Below are 23,394 nucleotides of genomic sequence, written 5' to 3' on the forward strand. Positions count from 1 at the left end.
TTAAAAAGTTGCTTTTAATTATCTTTAAACATTAAAATGTAGAAAAAGTCAACTCTCAATGTCGTGGTTAGGATGAGGGTATCCAAATTAGTCACATTAAATGAACCTGGCCTTGTTTTGTCAGTTGGTTAGTGTTCTCTGGACTGGTCATTTATTGCAGGTTTGGAGTTTGAAAACTGATTGTCATTAGCGGAAGTTGGACATCATCTTCTCAGCCGTCCTGAATTATTGTTAAACATATTTCCATCATCTTCCATCTGCTTTTCAACTGAGGGATTCAAACTCAAATTATCTAGTCAATCTTCTTTATGCCTCGGTTGTTAAGAACCTAACTTCTGATTATTAAAAATAGACTGCAGCCACAAAGTTTTTCTAACCAATAATTTGTACACTGTGACTATGTATTGATGCATGAACAAAGGAAATTTTCAAGCTAACCTCATTTCATGAATGTCCAGGTCTCTGCTGTTTGAACCTGATTTTTAAAAAAAGTTTTGAAGTATCCCTAACTTAAAAATGTTAATCACCAGTTCTGGCAGTCAAATGTATCTGGTTTCCTGAATATTGATTGCATTTGAATTAATCCAAAGTCACATTTTATTTTGTCGTTTGAATGTTTTGTGGGATAAAATCCAACTTGTGTATATTTCACGGGCATCAATTTCCTACATACAATCAGGTGAAGGTTTGCTTCCTAGAAGCTTGGACATTTCCAAGTATCTGCCAGGTTACCGCATGCAAGTAGAATGTGGGTTTTAACATAGAACACTGCAGCATGGTACATGCCCTTCAGCCTTCAATGTTGTGCTGACCCATATATTTATTAAAAAGAGTACTAAACCCTCCTTACCTTAAAACCCTCTATTTTCTTCCATCCATGTGCCTATCAAGGAGTCTATTAAATGTCCCGAATGTTTCAGTCTCCATCACCATTCCAGGCACCCACAACTCTGGGGGGGGGGGGGGGGGAGAATTAAAAACTCGCCTGATATCTGTCTTAAACTTCCCTCTGTTCATTTTGTACATACAGTATGTCCTCTGGTGTTTGCTATTCCTGCCCTGGGAAAAAGGCCCTAGCTGTTCACCATATCCATTTCTCTCATAATCTTCTAGACCTCTAAGTCTCCTCTCATCCATCTTTGCTCCAAAGAGAAAAGTCCCAGCTCTGCTAACCTTGCCTCATAAAACTTACTTTCCAATCCAGGCAACATCCTGGTAAATCTCCTCTGCACCCACTCCATAGCTTTCACCTCCTTCCTGTAATGAGGTGACCAGAACTGAACACAAATCTCTTCCCAGTGTTAGGTCTGCTTTGTTCATGAATGAGTGAGACAAACACCAGGCTGAGTCGAAATCAGGGTTCTTTGTTCTTTGTTACCGGATTGTAACACTTGCGACTAAACATGTTAGTCGGAGAATGCATTCTGCCATTATCAGCAAAATGGTGATTTTTTATACCCTTGGATATGTGCTTAGAACATCATCATATCATTACTTGTCCAATGACTAAAACTGTTGCTATCCTTTCCCTGCTAGCTTCCTGCCTCTCAATCCATCAATGTCTCTCTTATCTTGTAAGTACAAGGATGCATTCACATCTTGTTACAGCCCTGTACATTCCCATCTCATGATGTTTTACCTAACAGGAGTACAAGGACACCTCCCCTTCTTGTTACAGCCCTGTACAGGGTAACTCCCTACACATTCCCATCTCATGATGTTTTACCTTACACCAGAGATTTGTCATGTTACACCTCTAAATCCCCCTATTTTTTGAAGCCCAACATCCCACAGACCTTTTTAACTGTCCTATCAACCTGTGCCATGACCTTGTAAGTATCTGACCATTAACCCTGTACTCAGCCTTCTGGTTTGTCCTTCCAAAATGCAGCGCCTCACACTTATCCAGATTGAACTCCATCTACCTCTTTTCCACACAATTCTATATCCTGTCTATATCCTTTTGTAACTTATTGACCCATTCTTATGCCTCTTCATCTAGGTCATTTATAAAATCACAAAGAGCAGGGGTTCCAGAACAGATCCTTTCAGAACTCCACGACTTACTGATCTCCAGGCAAAATACTTTCCTTCCACTACTATTCTGCTTTTTACATGCAAGTCAGTTTTTTTAACCACACAGCCAAAGTTCCATGGATCCCATGCCTCATAACTTTCTGAACGAGTCTTCCGTGGAGGACTTTGTCAGTGCCTTACTAAAATCCATATGGGCCACTTCTACCACCCTACCGTCATCAGTTTCTTTTGTTTCCTCATCAAAAAATTCAGTTAAGCTTGTGAGATACGACCTTCCCTTCACAAAGCCATGCTGACTGTCCTTGAGTGGACTGTACTTCTTCAAATGCTCATAGATCCTATTCTTAAGAATCCTCTCCAATAGTTTGCACACCGCCGACATAAGATTAACCAAAGAAAAGGTCAAAAGATTTCCCCAAAACATTCAGCCAGAAGACCCACATGTTGCCACTTCATTTTTAAATAGCCTCTCTGGAAAAAAATTGAACATCCCAAATTGAGGATATTCTGCCTATAGTAATGAGACTCAAGATTTTGATAACAAATCACAGACTGGATCATCAATCCTAACACTTTGTTTTCCTAGTTACACAAGAGACAGGAAGTTGATTATTTATTGGTGAGGTGATCCTGAATTGTTCAGTTCATCTTAACTGTTTACTGAGATGTCATGCCATCTCTACAGATTTCATACAATCAGTATGCTGAATATGTTTGCACATTTTGATCTCTTTTCTGAAAGGCTGTCTCCATCTTTATGAAGGTGTGCTCATTATCCTAAAGAGCCAAATAAGTTTCTCCATGAAAATGTTCTACAACTGTGACACAGGCTATTTCTATTGAGCAGTAATTTATTAATTTTCTCAGACAGGTTCTACTCTTATGACATGTATAGTTTTTTTCTCTCACTTGAGTATGTTCATTTATGATCTCAAAATGTCCTCTCTTGGGAATGGGTCATTCAACAGTTTTTTTTGTATAGTTGGGTTTCACCGCTGCAACCGTGTCTGCCTGTCCCGCCTCGGACTTGTCAGCCACAAACGAACCTGCAGCTGACGTGGACATTTACCCCCTCCATAAATCTTCGTCCGCGAAGCCAAGCCAAAGAAAGAAAAGAAAGAAGATGATTATTTGGAATCCATTTAGCCCAATGTTTGCAAACCTAAAAATTGTACAGATTTGGCTATTCAGTATGTCAGAAACAAGACTTGCTTCACAATTTATTGATGGTTGATGGCCACCCATCTCAGGATGTTTTCTCCCTCTCTTTTTTCTTAGTGCAGGGATAATTCAAAACCATTGGAGAAATTGTCAAATTACAGAATGGAAAAACAGGCCCTTCTTGCTTCAGCTATATATTTTTATGTTGCTGTACTGATTTCTCAGATTTTTGTGTCAATATTCAAGATCTGGACATCATAACTGTTGCCATTTAACCTTAAATCTGGTTAGTCAACAGGTTTCTTGCATTGCTTTATTCATGTGAACGTACTCCCAAAATTGGGAAGAAAATTCTTGGCTTTTGGCCCAGTAACCAAGAAGGAATGCTAATAATATGCAAGCAAAATAGAAGGTTGTGGGTGTGAGGTGGTGAAAAATTGGGTTGTTGTGGGGTAGCTTTATATAGGTTAGCATAACTTCATGGGCTGAAGAGCCTGAAGAGTGCTGTAAATGTTCGATATTGTAATATTTTCAAGTTGAGCAGATGTGTGACTTGGGATCTTGTAGATAATGTTCCAATTTCCATGTTGCATTTGTTCCTTAAAGTTGTGTAGATAAGGAGCGCTGTTGAAGAAGTTGTGTCATTTGTTGCAGTTCTTGCAAATGGTAGTGCAGCCATTGATTACCAGTGGTTACAGGAATAAGGTGAGTGGCATGCAAATCAAGTCAGAGGATTTGTATTGCCATTGGTCCAATATCTTGTCAATGCCATGCGTCAAGGTGTTAGATTCACCTAATACATTTGGCACTCTTCATCTCCATAAGGGCTATGCAGTGATCATCTTGATACATGGAGAGATTGTACCAAGTTTGCAGAAGCCTTGTGCTGTGGTTCTTTGTTGTGCAACCTTTGTGGCAGTGCTGGTCTCTAGTGGTTCATGTAGTACCACTCCTGGACCCCGAAATCTCCATTTGAAGTTCATTTTCTCTGTTTTATTCAGTATTGCTTTCAAATGTCATTGAACATTGAATTCTGATTGTTAGCTGAATGGGAAGCAACTGGTATGTTCTCTTGTATTTAACATCACCAATGCTTCATGGTGCACAAGGTGAATATTGGTAACTTCTGATTGTATGCCTCTGTGTCTTTACAATTTGGCAGAATGTATGGGGGCACCTATACCTCTGAGCAAAAGGTAGCGGACCCAACCTAGTATATCACAGGCAAAACTCTCCCCACCAAGGAGAAAACCTACTTGGAATGCTGCCATCAGGAGAGCAGCAGCAATCATCAAGAATCCACACCACCCAGGACATGTTATGTTCTCACTGTTGCCATCAGGAAAGAGGTATTGGTGCCACAAAACTTGCATCACCGGGTTCAGGAACAGTGGACACCCTTCCACCATTGGACTCCTAAACAGCAAACTTAATCCAAGACATGTTTAAGGACTTTTACTTTGGACAATATTTATTATTGAATATTTATTTTCTATATTGAACAGTTTGTTTGCATTTCTCTTTTGTGTACATGGCTTTACTTGAGTACAGGTTTTTTCCCCACTGCCGAAGAGTAGAAGTTCTGCCTGGCCCACAGGATAAAAGAATCTCGGGGTGGTATACAATGTCATGTATGTTCTCTGACAATAAATCTGGACTTTGAAGAGTGTGACCAAGTGTAGGATTCTCAAGGTATTGCTCATCTGAGTTCGTTCAATGTATTGAAGTCTGTGAAGTTCATCACAAGGATTTGGGGAATTAATTCACTACACTTCCTTAAACCTTTGACAGAGACAAAATAACCAAGTCACTGCCACGTGGTCTATCCATATTTGTTTTTACTTGTTAATTTCGGGCACTGTGACTTGTTAGAATACTGAAAGGCGGTGAAAGTTCAGCCACATTGGTGCCTCATCTGTGAACTCCCAAACCTCTATTTGAATGTCCAGGCTTCTTAGCTGTTTGAAAGTGTACAGAAATTAGGACTGGCAGTGTCTTGTTTCTTCCTCTCATAGGTGAGCAAAGGAAACATCAAAGAAATGTGAAGAGGCCTTTTTTCTGGTTCTGGCTGATATTTTAATCCAACAACTTTTTTAAGGAAACCTGGACAGTGCACACAACAAGCTCCATAAAGTGATAACTTGGCTGTCTTGTTTCTGAGATTACAACCAACCATGCCTAAACTTCGGAAAGACTTGATTAGTTATAGAACAATTTGGAACATCTAAATAATGGTTTGAAAGGTGCCACATTCACTGTTTTATATTTGAGGGTTTGGTGAAGGTGGGAGTAGCAGGTTCTTTTTGTATGAACCATTTACTGAACAATCGAGAGGCTCCGTGAGCACGATTTCTATTGGTACCCTTTTCTGCGGAAAATCTATTTTTGGCCAATTCTCTCAGTTAAAGAGCGTTGTTGGTCTGTTTGTCTGTAGTTGGCTTTTTGATCATCAAAATGCATAAGAAACCTAGTGAGCTTTCAATATGCATGTTTAAATGTCTTATTTTCCAGTGTCAGTCTTTTTGTTGTTCAAGGCCTATTCTCAGTGTTTGAATTAGAATGGGGTGATTGAAAACTTTTATATGATGGGAGTTACATTCAGTTGTTGCTAATTTTCAATCCTCTAATGCTGTTTGCTTGATTGGTGAGATAACTTTCTCATCAATTTGAATTATTTTTTAAAAATTCAGTTAGGACATAACAACACAGTTACAGGCCCTTCCAGCCCATGAGTCTGAGCTGCCGAAGTATTCCATTTTAAAAGATGGGAGGATACTTGCATAAGCACGGGAAGAACATACAGACTCCTTACAGACAGTAGCAGATTCAAACCCAGGACATTGTAATAGTGTTGTACTATCTGCTATCCTATCTGTGCCATAACTGCATGTGAAAGCCACTGAAGTGACCTGGTATATGAAAATTCCTTATAATCCTTTCAAACAGACCAAATTTTGCATTGATGTCCAAGGTGAAATGTGAAACCTGGAGGGCAATGTCTTCCTCTATGGTAATCAGTGAATATTTGTATCTTTTTAGGTTGCTGCTCTTCTTTATAAAAAGAGTCAATCATTTCAAATATTAGCTGTGGGTCTAGAACCAACTGCCTCCATCTTGTACGTTCCGCAGAAATTATGCCAGCCTACCAATACTTGACAACCAGTTCTACTTGATTAGAAGGAGGTTATTCAACCCATCCATCTCTTTTAAGCTGGCTCCAAACAATCTCATCAATCTATTCTTCCTCTCGCGTATTCCTGACTTTAGGATGTTTGAGGAAATTAATGCATCTGGGGAAGGGGAGAGGATCTCTTGTAGTCACAGCTACTAAAGTCCAAATGGAATCGAGATCTAGACTGTCCAACATCAGAAGTATCTGTTCCACCACTTTGCTGCCTGTAAAGCTGAATCTGTCATTTCCACTGATACAATTGCAATTCTGCATTTCAATCTGGTTCTATCTGGTTTTTTGGGTCTGGTTTTATTTACCATTGTTTTGAACAATGCTGTTAGAATTGGTCCATACATTCACCAGGAAAATTATATTTCCGGAGATAGGGTATGTTTAATGTTTTGCATATTATGACTAATAAACAAAATATGCAGATTATCTCTTATTCGTTATGATTCTTCATCATTCGTCATTCCAAATGGCAAATAATTAAATTCTGTTTAACTGTCTGTGTCCATCAAAAATGAGGACAATTTCCAACCTGCACATGTTCGCAGCACACCTCGTGTCTATTTCTGGGCAAATAGTTCCATTCTCTTCATCCAAAGTTGGAAAGTTTTTGATGTGGGAATGAGAAAGTCAGATTTCACTCAAGTTCGATTTATTAATGCCTGAAGTATGAACTTATTATACACATAGAAAATCCCCAGAATTTCATGGATTTTAAACTATAAAATAATAGTTTTACACACTCTTTTATTGGCCCTGTTCTCTATTCTTTCTGTAATTAAAGAGAGCAATTTTGGTAGCAATGCAAAACAAGTTTGACCGTGGAATCCATCTCCTTTTGATCCTGATTATGGTAAGTGATATCCTCTTGTAAATTCAGGCTGAAATTCACGAGGAATTTCTAAGTTAAGAAAAAGTGAGCTGGACAAATTCTTCACTCCTTGACCTATTCCTTTTTTTCCCCCCTTTTGGCCTCCTTCTCCCTCTGTCTCTCTTGCCTTTTCTTCTCTTCCCACCCCTTTCAAGCTCCTCCCCACCTTCGTTTCATCTAACTAAAGTAAAGGCAGTGTCTTGTTTGAAGCTTCTGGTGGTTCTAACCCAGCTGTTTGTATTTGTGAATGCTTGCTGTTCCATCACTCATCAATTTCTTGTTTTATTTCCCGCTTACGGCCGCTCTGTTGCGAACAGTCTTTCATAGGATATTTGCTAATGGTGAGAAACTTCTCGGCTCCTGTGATGTGACTGTGTTTTGTTTTGTTTGTCTTTAGCTTTTAAATGTGACAGTGTGACCAATTTATGTTGGGAATGCTTAGCAGTCTTAGCTCTTGCATGAGTGCATGTATTTACACTACCAAACGCTGTTGCTTTATCTGGAGCTTTTTAGAAAGTTTTAAAATGAGTTGAGTTCTATAAAGTGACAACTTAAAGCTTTTTTAATAAATACAGAAGCTCCTGTGACATTTGGCAGTCACAATGTGTTATGGTTAATATGTCCAACAAGTCACTAATTCAACCATTAATCAGGTACACAACCTGATTAAAATAGAATATTGCATTTTAAAGTAAAATACTGCTGATACTGAACTATAAAGAGATGATACTGGAAATTGTTGGTAGATCAGGTGGCATCTGAAGACAAACTGTTCTTTGATTTTTCATATTGACTAGAAGCACAAACTTGTGTTTATATCAACAAAATACTGTATGACTTGAAAACTTTGAGATTTTCTTTTCTAAATTGTGGTAATTGATAATGATAATTCTTAATTACAAATGAGCTGTAGCTTAGTTTTTAGATCTTGGCTTAAGTTGCTTAAAATCTTTAATTCTCCCTTTCACTATATTTGGTTATCTAATCTCTTGTAGCAGATGATGAAAAGCAACAGTTATTTTGAAAAGATACATTGGAGGAAGGAAGCATGGATCCATTGTGACCTTAAACCATGTACTCATTTTGTCATGTCTTGGCCATAATTCATCATCATACCTTTTATAATGGATATTTCAAGCCCTTGGCATTTCACATTTTCATAATGCATCCCAAGTTTAAAAATGTGTCCTGTTATGTTTCTTTGTCAACCTTTTACAATTACATCAGTTGGGAGAGTGGAAGAATTCTCAGTAATGAGTTTAACAAAAATGCAAATAAATTTCTCATTGCCACTCCCCAAAACCAAACTTTAATCTAATATCTGAAGAAGACAGGTTAACATGGCCAGCAGGCATGAAATTGAATTCCAAGAGGAAATGTAGTGTGATTATTTTTTTTAATCCCTGTCTGCCATTTAAGAAGATTCTCAGCTATACAAATGATTCCCCACCAGTCCATTCTTTCTGACAAATACTGTTTTCCCCAAACAGCTGTAAGCAGTAATTACTTATATCATTATGGATACTTTGCTGGACAATCAGGCATTTTGTTGTTTAAAATAATAATTTCAAAAGCATCTCAAGTTGTGAAGTACTTTGGGACTTGCTATGTGAAAGAAGCCATATAAATGAAAGTACAAAGTCATTTCAGCTGTAAGTTTTTTGTTTCTAAGTGGTAAAATAGTTCATGAATTCGTCATTGGAAGTATTGAAAATATCACAGCACAGAAACACTCTTCAGCACAACTCTTTCGTACTGATCAAGTTGTCTGTCTCAACTAATCCCATTGATGAATTCCATTAACACCTAGATAAAGGGCTCAAGCCCAAAATGTGGTTATCTTTGCTACAAAAAGTACACTGGTTGACCTGCTGTTTCTCCAGCATTGTGTTTTTACTTCAATCATGGTGCCTGCAGACTCTAAGCTAATCCCATATGCCTGTATTCAGGCTATATCCCTATAAACCTTTCCTCATCAGGTTTCTAACCAAATATCCATTTAAAAATTGTAAATGTTGCTATTTCTAATAATGCCTACCACCCTCTGCAAGAAAACACCTTCCCCTCTTAACCATTTTTTGTCTTGGAGGTATGGATGACACCTTCACTAGCAGAAGGTGCTTCAGATCTCTTGTTAATTTGCATTGTTTTCATTCAATTTATTGATTTGTATTTCTCAGAAACTTGTACCAAAACCATAAACAGCTAATTTCTAGAAGAGATAACAAAAAATGAGATGCCAAAATCGGCTATTTTAGTTTCAATGTTTTGCAGCATTTTCCTGATCTTACAGTTGTGTTACTTTAGAATCCTATATATTAGAAGTTACGTCTCCACAAAATTGGTTGAAAAGGGACTTGTATTTTTGAATGGAATTTGCTCAGCAATGATTGCACAGAAATACAGTAAAATGCTGCTTTTCGTGGTATCCAGGCACGTTGCTATTGTAACGTCTCTTTTTTTGCTCTAAATGCAACTTTGGCTATTTATTTTCTTTTTTCTTGCTATTGTGTGGTAATTTAATTTCTACTTAATGTTTTGGTGACTTTTGCATACCTCTGTAAATGCAGCAAGAACTTTCTTGATGACAAGAAACTCTCATCTCAAGCCAATTTGTACAGCATGTAGTGTGATAATGCCAAAAAAAAGTTAAAATCTTAGAGTAAGTTAAATAATTCAAGGTATCAAGAACAAAAGCATAATGCAGGTTATAGAGAAAAGTACAGATTCAAGTACAGATCTATTTAGTCTAATTGGTCCAGGAAATAATTTGTTTTTGAATCTGGGGGGGTTTGTGTTTTTAAGTATCTTTTGCCTGACAAAAGGGAGAGAAGAGAGTTCGATGGGAGGGATGACTCCCTGAAATTGGCAGCTTTTCTGAGACAGCAGGAGGTATAGACAGAGTTCATGAAAGGAAAGTTTGTTTGCATGATAGCCTGAGCCATGTTCACAACTGACTGCAATTTTGTACAGAATTGGGTAGAGCAGTTCTCACACAAAGCTGTGATGCATCGGACAGGAGACTTTCTAAGATGCAGGTGTAAAAGTTAAGAAAATGTTAAGAGCCCAGAGGACCCCAAAACCCAACAGCAATAGGTATTCACCAAGACAAATGGTTACTTAAACAAAAGTTGCTTTTAATTATTTTTAAACATGAAAACAGAATCACACTTTAACTTATCACTACTGACTTAAATAACCTAACTTAACCCCTTCTAATTCTAAGCGCACGTGCTTGTAATGTGTGTGTGTAAGTTTAGAGAAGTTCTTTGATTCACAGTCCAATCTCACTTCTCATTCCTCCAAGTTCACTGGTTGCAGGCAATTCTTATACTGTGCACAGAATTTAACATTTATGAATCTTCACCAGGCTTTGGTGCTTGAAAGGTAAATGGTTACCACTCAGGAAGGTTCTTGTTGGTTTTCAGAGAGAGACTGGACACCCACAACTGATTCCTTCTAATCAGCCTCTTCAGTGTCTTGCTGAAGAAACTTGCCCCCTCAGAGTTCTCCAGATGATAATCTCTTTCTTTCAGGTCTCTACAGAGTTCCTTTTTGTTTCCCTTATTTCAAGTAAAACATTAAGCAGCCAGTCCTCTCCTCTTGCATGAACCACAAGAGCTTTGACCAGGCTGAACTAAGCCCTCACAACCCATCTTCCAAATGGGGTTTTCCACAAGCTTGCCAGCTTGTCCTGATCCAGTCCCAGTTGCTGCTGCTGAACTGTAGAACTGTAAAACTCTCTCTCTCTCTTCCCCCCACCCCCTTTCATCCTTGTTTGATATTCAGCCCAAGATTGTAGTGTCGTCTAAAAACTTATAAATGATTCAATTGGATAGATGGAGCGTGTTTCAAATATTGCTGTTCAAAGCATATTGCAACCAATCAGTTCTTAGTGAAGTGGAGCCAACATTGGAGATGTACAAATTGCAGGATTTGCACACCTGACTAACAGCATGGTAATGACCAGATCTCTTTAGTTGAAAGATGAGCAAGGTCAAGAATGGGATGACTATCACTGCCCTTATTTGAATTGGTTCCCAGGGCTCCTTTTTTTGTGTTCACAACAAAAAAAGAGCCTCAGTTTATTGCCTTAGCAGAGACGACACAGATGATGGTGCAGCACCTCTGCAGATTATTGACCATCCTTTGTCCATGCATTTCCATTCAGAAAGCCTCGATTTAAATGTATTTGCATCATTTTTATTACAAATAACAACCAAGATTTATGTTAGCATGTTTTCTCTCTCTCTTCTCCCTCCCCCCCCCAAAAAAAACTACTCAAAACTAAATCTGTGGTCGTGATTTTAGAACATCCAATTTTGAGATTTTAGAAACAGCTCTTCTTGTACAACCTTAATTAAACATCCCCTTAAACTCCTTTGTTCAGAGGAGATTTGCCTTATTTTCCATTGCTTAATTACTCAGTGAAAATCCTCATTCCAATCTGTATGTTTTGTCACTGTTTTAAAAAAGGCCAATGTTAGTTGGCAGATGGAATTGGAATTATGAAGTTTTTATTGTCATAAACAAGTATAAGATGCAGTGTAGATTCCAAGCTACTTAAAACATAATAGATAAGAGAAAAAAGATGGTGGGGAAAAAATAAATGTTCCTTAAGGGCAGAGCTACAAGCAAAACATCCGACTCAAGATGTGCTCAGCCAAAAACTGCTTTAATCGGTTTTACAGGCAACTTCCAGTTCAACCGTCCAAAAACCATAAGTGACGTCACCATGCTCGTGACACATTCCTCAGTCTACTGACTTTGTCCCCGAGACAAAGGGGGTCCAGCGCCATCTTAGCGCAGATCCCGGAATGCATGGTCGGGCGGTATCATGGGGGCGATTCAATCATGAAGTCCTGCCCCTTGGCTGCCGCTACAATATTCCCTCAGCTTCCCCCCCCCCCCCCCCAAAAGAATCGTCACCTGGTACAATAGTCTGGCACTTTGGTTGTTTGGGGTGGGGTGGTGACCACAGCAACATGGAGATGGAAACAGAACAGGCTGGGCTGTGCCCATATGGTTGGTTTTGAGTCAGTCCCTGGTATAAAGTTCACGTTTGCCCCAATGTCCAAGAGCAGGGCGAATCCGTTGTTTTTCAGCATTTTGTACGGACCGATGTAGGGGTGCTGCAGCTGTGTTCCCTGTGTCGGGTGGCGGACAAACACAGTCCACTGAGTTGAGGTCCACTGGTACGTCCGTGGGTGCTGAGCTGTGTCTTGTGACTGGAATTGGGCCAACGCCCCAGTCACTGGCGCAAGCATGGAAGCTTGTCCGATGCTGTGGAGTCAGTACTGGTGGGCGATGGTGGAATGTCAGCTGGCACTAACATGGGCGTACCGTAAACCAGCTCAGTTGACAAAGCTTGCAAGTCCTCCTTTGGAGGGGTCCGTATCCCCAGCATCACCCAGGATAGCGCCTCCAGCCACTGTGGTCCTGTGAGTCGTGTATGCAGTGCCAGTTTTGGGTGTCTGTGAAAACGCTCCACTAGTCTGTTGGACTGCGGTGGTAGGCCAAGGTGAAATGGAGTCAGGTGCCGGAGAGGTGTGACAAGGCGGCCCACAGTGTCAAAGTAAACTGCACACTTCTGTCGGAGGTATATGCACTGGTACCCCACAACATGCTATCCAGGTAGTTAGGAAAGTCCTGGCGCAAGTTTTGGTTTTTATATCAACCATGGGTGCGACTTCCAGTCAGCGGGTGATTTGATCAACCATAGTGAGGATGTATCTGTGGCCGTGTGATATGGGCAGAGGTCCAATGATATCAACATGTTGGAACCTCTGCGTGGTTGGGGGAAAGTCCTGAACCAGGCTCTTGGTGTGTTTGTGGACCTTGGCCCTTTGACAAGATAGGCAGATATTTGCCCACTGGGAGACTTGTTTTTTAATCCATGCCAAACAAACTTGGATTTCATAAGTTTCATTGTCATCTGTATCGACGGGTGAGACAGCCCGTGTACCTGGTCAAAAAGTCTTATGAGCCACATTGTTGGTACTATAGCCAGGGTTTACCTGTGGGAAAAGTCGCAGAGCAGTGTGGTCTCTTGGGCCCATTTTGATTTCTTTCAACTGGAGTCCTGTAATTATGGTCCGGTAAGTTTGCACCTCTGCATCCTCCTGCTGGGCGTCTGCAACAACATTGTCTTTCCCCAACATGTCAAATGTTAGAAATGAATTCTGAAAGGAAAGACAGATGTCGCTGTTGTCTCACTATCCATGGGTCTGAGATTTTTGATGGGGAAAAATTGAGGGGTTTGTGGTTGGTAAATGCAATGAACTACCATCCCTCTAAGAAATGGCAGAAGTGTTTCACGGCCAGATAAAGCGCCAACAGTTCCTGATCGAAGGCGCTGTATTTAAGTTCTGGGGGCAGTAGATGGCAGCTGAAAAAGGTGAGTGGCTGCCAGTGGCCATTGACTCACTGTTCCAGGACTGCTCCAACTGTGTTGGAGGCATGGACAGAGGTCTTGGGAATCCTGTACAGTCTGTCTGCCTCAGCTGCTACTGCATGAGGGTCAGAAAAATCTGCATCGGACAGGAACAAAGCGATATCGTGGGGGAGGCACTGTAAAAAAGATGGCTTTGAAGATCAGGCACTGGGAGTTTCCATCGGCTAGCATTTCTGTCATTAGCTTGGAGGGGAACTTGTCCCTGAGTTTATCTCGATTGAGGAAACATGTCCCTCTTTCCAGCTTGGATCATGGGAAGTGGGTCTTGACCTGCCTCGTACTCACCATCTGCTGGAGTGTCGCTCAGGAACAATTCAACTTTTAGTGGCCGACTCCTCATCTAGCGACGTGAAGATGTACCAAAACTTTGTAGCTCTGATGGTAATATTGCGGAGGTGGATTTGTGCCTCTGTTTAGATGAACCATGTACATGGTCTGTGTGGCCAGAACATTGGCAACTTAATGGTAACGGCACTCAGAGCTGGTTCATCTGCCATTGTGTAGGGTTCTGAGACATTTGAACCAGCGGGGTCACCAATGTGGCACCTTAAGGGCAGAGCTACAAGCAAAACATCCGTCTCAAGTTGTGGTCAGTTTTACAGGCAACTTTTATGTCACTTTCAGTTCAGCCGTCCCGAAACAGGAAGAGATGTCACGATGCTCCCAACGCATTCCCCAGTCTGCTGACTTGGTCCCTAAGATGAAGGGGGTCCAACGCCATCTTAGCGCAGAATCATGAGGGCAATTTGATCATGAAGTCCCACCCGTTGGCTGCCACTACAACGGTCATAATACAAAAAATGTGCTGTCAGGAGAACAGACAGATATTTGGTTTTGTAGTGTTTGTTGTCTTCTTCCTTCTGAAGATGGGTAAAATGATGAGACTGCAAATATAGTCCTTAATTTCTGAATGTTCAATGAACAGGATTTTGATTTATTACACTGTTTTTCAATGCAAACAATTTCTTGGCACATTATTGCAATGTAGCAAGCACTTGAATTTTGGCCAGCTATCTTAATTCACTTAAATATTTTCTAGGAATGCATCCCTTCCATAAATTGAATTAATAAATACTCCTACACTGAACCGCAGAAAATTTTTGCTCCAGTGACAGTGTAAAAATGTTGGGATGGAAATTTTTAATCCAAATTCGATCCTAATTTTGCCACTCATACCCCTACACATTTTTATGGAGTGGCTGCAGTGTAAATTGACCACAGCCACACTAAGAAACAGGCCTAATGAATATGACGTTCCTCCTCTGACAAACTCCGTGAACACAGGTAAGTATGCTAATTTTTTATTGGAATAATTCCAAAGTTTCTGTGTATAAATGCCAAATGAGTACTTTTCAGAACCTTGGCATTTCACTGGTTAACAAGGTACTTCTGAAATATCACTGAGAAATATCATCTTGTAAGGTCGAGTGTAGCTAAATGAGAGAAATAGGTGAGCTTTGAGTGTGATGTTTCAAAAATATTTTCAATTTCTTATTCTCTGTACACACAGCATGCAAGTGCAGTAAATATTTTGATAATGTGTTTAACATTCAGAACTATACATGCCTTTGGGAACTGATAATATTTAATGTTGAATGGGAATTATGATGACCAAGTGTTCAAAAAAATTGATAGATTTTCAATATTTTACTGTAGTGGCAAATTGGAGCTAAATACTCATGTTCCTGGAACAAATGGCCAGTTTTTGTTCAATTTTACATCGCAGTGGGGGAATGGATCCATTTTTTGTCTTTTTTTTTTAGTTTTGATGCTTTTGAAGATTAGATGAATGTGTTGAGTTTGGGATGTGGCTCCTCTATAAATTGACATGAAACTTCATAAAATTAATTAAATTTTTAAGTTATGTTTTGAAAATCTATTGGAGTATTTACATCAGCAAAATATGACTGAACAGATGACTTTTTAATTTATGTGTGAGCATTCTTGCTGCGATTTTCTAACAATGAAAAGAGAAACATCTTGAGCAGCTGGTATCGAGGTGATTTGATTTGTCCCTATTTTAAGCAATTAACATGACCTTGAAGATACATAGCTATATTAACTCTAGCATTATGTATTACACATGCACCTCAACTTATAAGAAATTGTATTTTTACTACCCTCTAATGTTTTGAAGATGATTAACAAAATATTGAGTACAGTGGAGAAGAACTAGAACCTTCTGTAGGCTTTCTGAATGAGGCATTTTGTGTTCGGCAGAGGTTCCTTGAATATGAATGCTAAAAAATGCTTGATGGAAGGAGAATTCTTTTGATCAGGATTCAGCTTGAAATTGTTAACCATAATGCAAGTTGGAAAGAGATTCATTTGATTTTTTTTCCCCATTGTTGACCTTCCATCTCGCGGGTTACTTTTGCTTTTGTTCTTTTTCTACTTGAGTTCTTGCTTCCTAACGAATGAAAAATTACTAATTTTGCACTTTGGCATTGAAGAGTGTAAGGTAAAAACATCATGAATTTCCTTCAATTAACTTTAAGGGTCTAATTTGTCTTTATCCAGTCCATTGATTCTGTGCATGGTTTATAATGACTATGGTTTAGGCCATAATGATTCTTTAAAATCAATGAACAATAACTTGCATTAATTTTAGAGCTTCCTGATTCTAAGTATCTTGTTGAATTGGAAATGGAATGTGATGCAATATATTTTAAAACATGGCCAATGTCAAACAGGGGCAGCAACAACTACAATTTGGAGGGTCAGAGACCAGGATGGACGGAGAGACACGATTGCCCACGTCGAATGGCAGGGGACCTGAACGATGGCAGTGTCACTTTTTTCTTGGTGCTCCTCAAGGTCACATCTAAAATAAGTTGCAATAATGATAACAGCGGGTGGCCAAAATATATTGATGCCTTGCTGGTGAGGTCAGACTTGGATGTTTAGATCAAGGTTCAAGTTTAATTATCTGACTATACATATACAACCAGACTAAACAAGCGATTGTTCTGGACAACGGTGCACACACAAACACCCACAATACACAGCACATGATAATATACATACATGAAGGCATAATTAAAAATGTATCTTTTTTTTAATGATTTACTCAGTTACAGGATACCGTTCATCAATCTCAAGGCCTGCTGGAAGATTTCCCAGCCTGGCAGTCTTGATTTTGATGCTCCTGTACCTCCACCTTAATGCTTTAAGCTACCACACCACGCAATGATGCACCCAGACAGGATGCACTCATTTGTAAAATGTTGATGCTCCTGTACCTCCCCCTTAATGCTTTAAGCTACCACACCACGCAATGATGCACCCAGACAGGATGCACTCATTTGTAAAATGTCAAGATTAAGGCCTGTAGCCTTGCCCTCCTAAACCTCCTTAGGAAGCATAGACACTGCAAATGTTAACTGGGTTGAATTAAATCTGGGCATAGATGTCATCAGCAAGGCAAGCTAATATTGTTGAACCTCATTTGTTCTCAAGCAGGTTCTGGGCTGCTGTCTTGAAATATACTAACTCAGGTCAGTGGTCAGTGCCGCCAGAATTCTAGATGCTGAGTAGCATGCTCCAGGGTTTTGACTCAGTGGCCATAAAGGAGGCTATATATGCTCTAAGTTAGGGTAGTATGTGAATTGTTGCTAATTTATTGGCCCTCCTTTCATGTGTGTGTCTGTAATCAATGGAGTGATGGCCAAAAAAAAATGCTGCCATGCATTTTTAGATGGAACAGGCAAAGCCAGGGTATGGAGTGTTATTCAAGCATTCTCCCTGGTGACATGCAAGAGACTGCAGAATCCAAACATAGTCAGTTGGAGGATCTCTGTTCAAGCAGTATCTGTGGGCGAAAAAGAATAGTCACTGTTTCGAGATGAAACTTCAAGGACCTTAGAGTCAAAACTCCAAGTCCTCAAAGTATCAGCTTGAAACATTGATTGCTCTCTTTCACCTGGAGATGCTGCTTGACCTGCTGAGTTCTCCAACATTTTTCTCCATTATACGAAGAGATCTTTTTCTATTCATACAAAGAACATCCTTCTGTCATAGTTGTGAGGAGGCTTTGAAAATGGGAAATGATCAGCAACACAGAAAATTTGGCCTCTACCTTTGTGTTTTAGCCATGGCTGATTCAGATTGTGGGCTAGGTCTTGGGGAAATCCTATTTCTGTCTAGTTGATTGTCCAAATTCCTATACAAGGGAATTTATAGAACTTGGCATTCATTCATTCATTGGAGCCATTATTTACGAATCATTCATCATTTACCTTCCAGATGACACTTATGACAGAATACCAGTCTGAGCTTTTTGGTGATGCCTGTGTATTTAGTAAAATTAAAAAGGCTGCAGAAAGACACTTTTACAGTTTAGGAATACAGTTATTTCCAACACTTGATATTTAATATTACACCATAATTTTAATTTCCCTCTGGTTTGTGGATGCACAGCCTGTTTTGATAAGTGGATGTTGAGTGAATGCTTGTTCATTTTACCTTAATTTTGTATTAATAATGAGTGACATTCTGAACTGGTACTAAAATGGGAGCTTGAAATACATTGGTGATGAGAATGACTTACTCATGTTAAGAAATTACACAGCTATTTATAAATTAGCAACTTTTTAAATAGTTGGGATGAAAGACTTAAATGTTGGTGTTACCAGGTGGGGAGTGGTTTCAGGTGGGGAGTGGTTTCAGGTGGGGAGTGGTTTCAGGTGGGGAGTGGTTTCAGGTGGGGAGTGGTTTCAGGTGGGGAGTGGTTTCAGGTGGGGAGTGGTTTCAGGTGGGGAGTGGTTTCAGGTGGGGAGTGGTTTCAGGTGGGGAGTGGTTTCAGGTGGGGAGTGGTTTCAGGTGGGGAGTGGTTTCAGGTGGGGAGTGGTTTCAGGTGGGGAGTGGTTTCAGGTGGGGAGTGGTTTCAGGTGGGGAGTGGTTTCAGGTGGGGAGTGGTTTCAGGTGGGGAGTGGTTTCAGGTGGGGAGTGGTTTCAGGTGGGGAGTGGTTTCAGGTGGGGAGTGGTTTCAGGTGGGAAGATATTGCCTGCAGATTAAATTTGTAATGAAGATCTGTGGCAATTTAGATATTCCTATTAGATTGGCTAATTTTGGAGTAATGGCAGAACACAAAATCATAGTGCAGTAAATATCCCTGTCTTTGGTTGAAGTATATACCCCTGTCTTTGGTTGAAGTATATACAGGAGCTCCTTGTGTAATGGGAGATCTGATTTGGAGAAATGCCACTTTAAGCATACATTTTAAGAGTGCTAATTAAATGTAATGCGATTTTCTTGACTACATACCATTCCATATTCCATGAGTTTAATTATGGGTAGAAATGAAATGTGCATAGCAGTTGGTGCAATACTATTATGGCGCCAGGATTGGAGTTCAACTCCGGTGCAGTCTTTAATGAGTTTGTACATTCTCCCTGTGACTGCTTGGGTTTTCTCCAGGCACTCCATAGACATATTTTGGCAGCACGGAGTCGTGGCCAGAAAGGCCTGTGACTGTGATGTATCTCTTTATTAAAATAATTCCGTAAAGTGCAAGGATTTGAGCAAGATTATGTAAAGTGTGACAGATTATAGATATGTTTTTGGGAGATAAATTAGGGTAGGTTTTTAGTGTAGGTCACATACAAACACTTGAAAACAGATCTCATTGAAAATGCCAGAGCTCTGTCCAGTCTGTCCTGGCTCCGAGAGCCTCTGCAAAAACTTTGGAGAGTGCCCAAGAGACTCCACTAATGGACTGTTGTTTTGAAAAGCAATAGATGAAAGAACTTGGAGGAGCAGGCATTCTGGGAGTGCTTTTGCTGTTCTAAAAGAGTCCTATGGTTTTGCAAGCAGGAGAGTTGAACAGGCTTTTTCTCTGAGTAGAGAGAGAGAGATCAATTCTGCAGTTTTATGGTTGGCAGTAGCTGGGACTGGAACAGGACAAGCTGGAAAGCTTGTGGAAAACCTCTATTTTGAAGACAGGTTGTGAATTCTTAGTTCAGCCTGGTCAAAGCCCTTGTGGTTCATATAAGAAGAGAGGACTGGCTGCTTAACATTTCACTCGAAATAGAGAAACAAAAATGAACTCTGAAGTGACCTGAAAGCAAGAGTTATTATCTGGAAACCCCTGATGGTGCAAGTTTCTTTGGCAAGACACTGCAATGGATGATTAAAAGGAATCACTTGTGGGTGTCCAGCGAACAACAAATCTCTCTCTCTGAAAACTGACAAGAAACTTCCTGAGTGAGTGGTAACCATTTACTTTTTAAGTACCAAAGCCTGGTGAACTTCATCCATGTTCAATTCTGTGCACAGTATAAATTGCTTGCAACCAGTAAACTTGGAGGAGTGAGAAATGAGATTGGACTGTGAATCAAATAAATTTTCTGAACTTGCGCACACATTACAGACATGTGCGCTTAGAATTAGAAGGGGGTTAAGTTTATAGTGATAAGATAAAGTGTGATTCTGTTTTCATGTTTAAAGGTAATTAAAAACAACCTTTGTTTAAATAACCATTTGTCTTGGTGAATATTGCTGCTGGATTTTGGGGTCCTCTGGGCAATAGGTCGCTATCGAAAACTGACATTTCTGACTTGGATATAATCAGAATCATGTTTATTGTCACGAACATGTCACAAAATTTGTTGTTTTACAGCAGTATTATTGTGCAAAATTGCAAAATAGTCCTATTTAAAAAATTAATAATCATGCAAAAGAGAATAAAATGAGGTAAAGTCTGTAGGTTCATTGTCCATTCAGAAATCTGATGGTGGAGGGGAAAGCAGCTGTTTTTGTAATGTTGGATGCGTGTCTTCAGGGTCCTGTTTCTAGTTCCTGATATTTGCAGTGAGAAAAAGGCATGGCCTGGGAGGTGAAGGTGGTGAACCTTGATGATAGAGGCTGCTTTCTTGAGACGCCACCTCTTAATGGAGTGAAGACTAATGTGCATGATGGCACAGGTCAAGTTTGCAACTCTCTGTAGCCTTTTCCTGTCCTGTGCATTGGCACCTCCATACCAGTGATGCAACCTGTAAGAATGCCCGTCACAATACATCTTTACAAATTTGCAAGGGACTTTGGTGACATTACAAAGACTCCTAACGAAATATAGCTACTGGTGAGGTTTCTTCATGGTTACATTGACATGATAGCCCTTGGATAGATCTTCAGAGAGGTTTGAAGCTCTTTACCCTCTCCACTGCTGACCTCTTGGTGAGGACTGGTTTGTGTTCATCTGGTTTCCCTGTCCTGAAGTCCACAATTTTTCTGATGTTGAGTGCAACGTTGTTGTGATACCACTCAAACAGCTGAACACTCTCACTTCTGTATACTTCCTCTCTGTCCAGCCATCGGGAGCTCAATGGGCAGGCGGCCAAGGTGAGGATCAGCCATCAGGAGCCTGATGGATGGGCAGTTGAGAGGAGGAGCAGCCGTCGGAGCTCGATGGGTGTTCAAGGGGAGGATCAACCATTGTGAGCTCTAAGGCTGGGCGACTGGAGCGAGGATCAGCAGTTGGGGAGAGAATCAGCTGTAGGGAGATAGATAGGCGGGCGGGCAGGGCGAGGATCCATGATCGGGCCATCGGGGCCAAAAATAGTGGGGTGGGGGGGGGGAGGAGGTCAGTATATTAATACATAATTTAAATGTACATGACAACCTGAAGATAATTTGAAATTCTTACAAACCTGGAGCCTTGGCCCTTGCATACAAGAATGTGGCGTGTATCCTGTCCAGAGCACGTTATCAAGAAAGAAACAAGCAAATATTTACTTCCCCCTTTCTCCTCACCTCCCCTTCAATCTTTCTACCAGCCCCGGGGGGAGGGCAATGCCCACCTTGGGAATCACGTCTCTTTTGTTTTGATGGTGGCTGATTTATTTTCCCAGGAATCTCCACATCCAAAGTGGGTGAAGGGGATTTCAATCGCAAGATATGCCATCTCCCCTCCCCCTTTAGATCCACAACCCCTCTCCACCAGTTCCCCAACGTCAACCTCCCAGTCTCACAGGTCGAGGGAGATAGTTTGCGCCCCCCCTCCATATTTTCTCTCCCTGCTCACCTCTTCCCCTCCCCCTCCCCTCCATGCACTCGCTCTCCTCTCTCTTCCTTCTCCCCCTCCCTCCTCTCACGCGATCTCTCCCCGTATCATGCGCTCCCTCTTGCGTTCTTTCTCCACCATCTCGCATGCTCCCTCTCCTCCCACGCTCTCTCCCCCTCGCACGCCTCCTCTTTCTGCCATCTCGCACGTTCCATCCTCTCGTGCACCCTCCCCCTCGCACGCTCTTTCCCTCGCGCACTCTTCCTCTCCCCTCTCCTCTCGCGTTCTCTTTCCGCCATCTCGCACGCTCTCCCCCTCGTGCTCTCTTCCACTCCCCCTCATGCTCTCTCGGAATCACGTCTCCTTGAGGTGAGCCTGAGTTGGTTGTAAGTGAGATGTTGTTACCGATCCTCACTGACTGTGGTCTTCCAATTAGGACGTTGAGGATCCAGTTAAAGAGGGTGGTTCAGAGGCCCAGGTTTTGAAGTCTGCTGACTAGTACTGTGGAGATAGCATTGTAAGCTGAGCTGTAATAGATGAAAAGCAGCCTGATGTACATATTGTGTTGTCCAGGTGATTCAGGGCTGAATGGAGAGCCAGTGAGATTGTATTTGCTGTGGAACGATTGCAATGGGTCCAGGTCTTTTCTTTGGTATGAGTTAATTCTGGCCATGACGAACCTGTCAAAGCATTTCATTACAGAGGATGTGAGTCATTGAGCCAGCTCACCCTGCTATGATTGATGCCCTATTGAACCAGGTGGGAACCTCTTACTACAGCATTGAGAGATTGAAAATGTCTATGAACACTCCAGCTAGTTGGTAGGCACAGATTTTCGGTACCTGCTATTGGGACCTCCTTGTGAGGGCTCACCTTCTTGAAAGATGTTCTGAAATTGGCAGCCCTGTGATATCTGTGTCAAAGCCCAATTTCTGTAGAGATTCTCAATGATACAATTGAATTCTTTTAAAAGCAAGCATAAAAGATGTTCAGCTCACTTTACTCAGAATTGCCTCTGCTGTTAAGATAGCCTTCCGTAGGTCGTACCTGGACTTGCTGTAAAGATCTAGATCACTGGTCTTAGTGCACAGCTAGGTTGCCCAAAAGTTCTCGTGAGCAGCACTCTTGTGTAACAAGAGGTCTGCATGTATTCTGCTTCTATTCTGATATAAAGATGGTGATTTTGAAGTTACAAATTTGATTTTGTTCAGGAAAATTGCAAAAGAAATTGCAAATTCTGCAGTACCATGCCTTCACTGCAGTCAACCAGATGTCTGACATGCTCTCATTTCCATAGATTCTTGTTTTCATATCAGTCTTTTCAGTTCTCTGACTTTCCCCTCAGCTTGCCATGTGCCTGTCCAAACTGAAATCCCAAAGTCGCCTTTTTCTGCAGTAGACCCCACAAATTAAATTGCAACCCTTGATTCCAACAGTGAGCTGTATCAAATGATGTAATTATAAGTAAATGATGGTATTTCAGTATACATCTTGAACTAGGCTTTAGTTATCCTGAACTCCTGCAACTCATTGACCCAATTGGAAAGAGAAAACAGTTTTGAGAAAAGAGTGACCAGCTTATAAAATGCTGGAATTCTCTTAGTCTGTACACAGGAAGGAATCGAGGCTTCACTAGGAGAGGGTGATTGACCAAACTGGCTTGTACAGTATTTTGATTCCCTCTTTT

At 40.8% G+C, this 23,394-nt stretch overlaps 1 protein-coding gene and 1 long non-coding RNA gene across 3 annotated transcripts in view; one reads left to right on the forward strand and one right to left on the reverse strand.

The window, feature by feature from the left end:
- The window catches only part of LOC138760330 (nuclear receptor-binding protein-like), a 112,401-nt gene that overhangs the window by 69,500 nt on the left and 19,507 nt on the right, over positions 1-23,394 (forward strand). The gene's annotated exons all lie outside the window — the stretch shown is intronic.
- The window catches only part of LOC138760333 (uncharacterized), a 130,308-nt gene that overhangs the window by 32,211 nt on the left and 74,703 nt on the right, over positions 1-23,394 (reverse strand). The gene's annotated exons all lie outside the window — the stretch shown is intronic.

Source organism: Narcine bancroftii, chromosome 4 (genome assembly GCF_036971445.1).
Source record: "Narcine bancroftii isolate sNarBan1 chromosome 4, sNarBan1.hap1, whole genome shotgun sequence".
Classification (NCBI taxonomy): Eukaryota; Metazoa; Chordata; class Chondrichthyes; order Torpediniformes; family Narcinidae; genus Narcine; species Narcine bancroftii.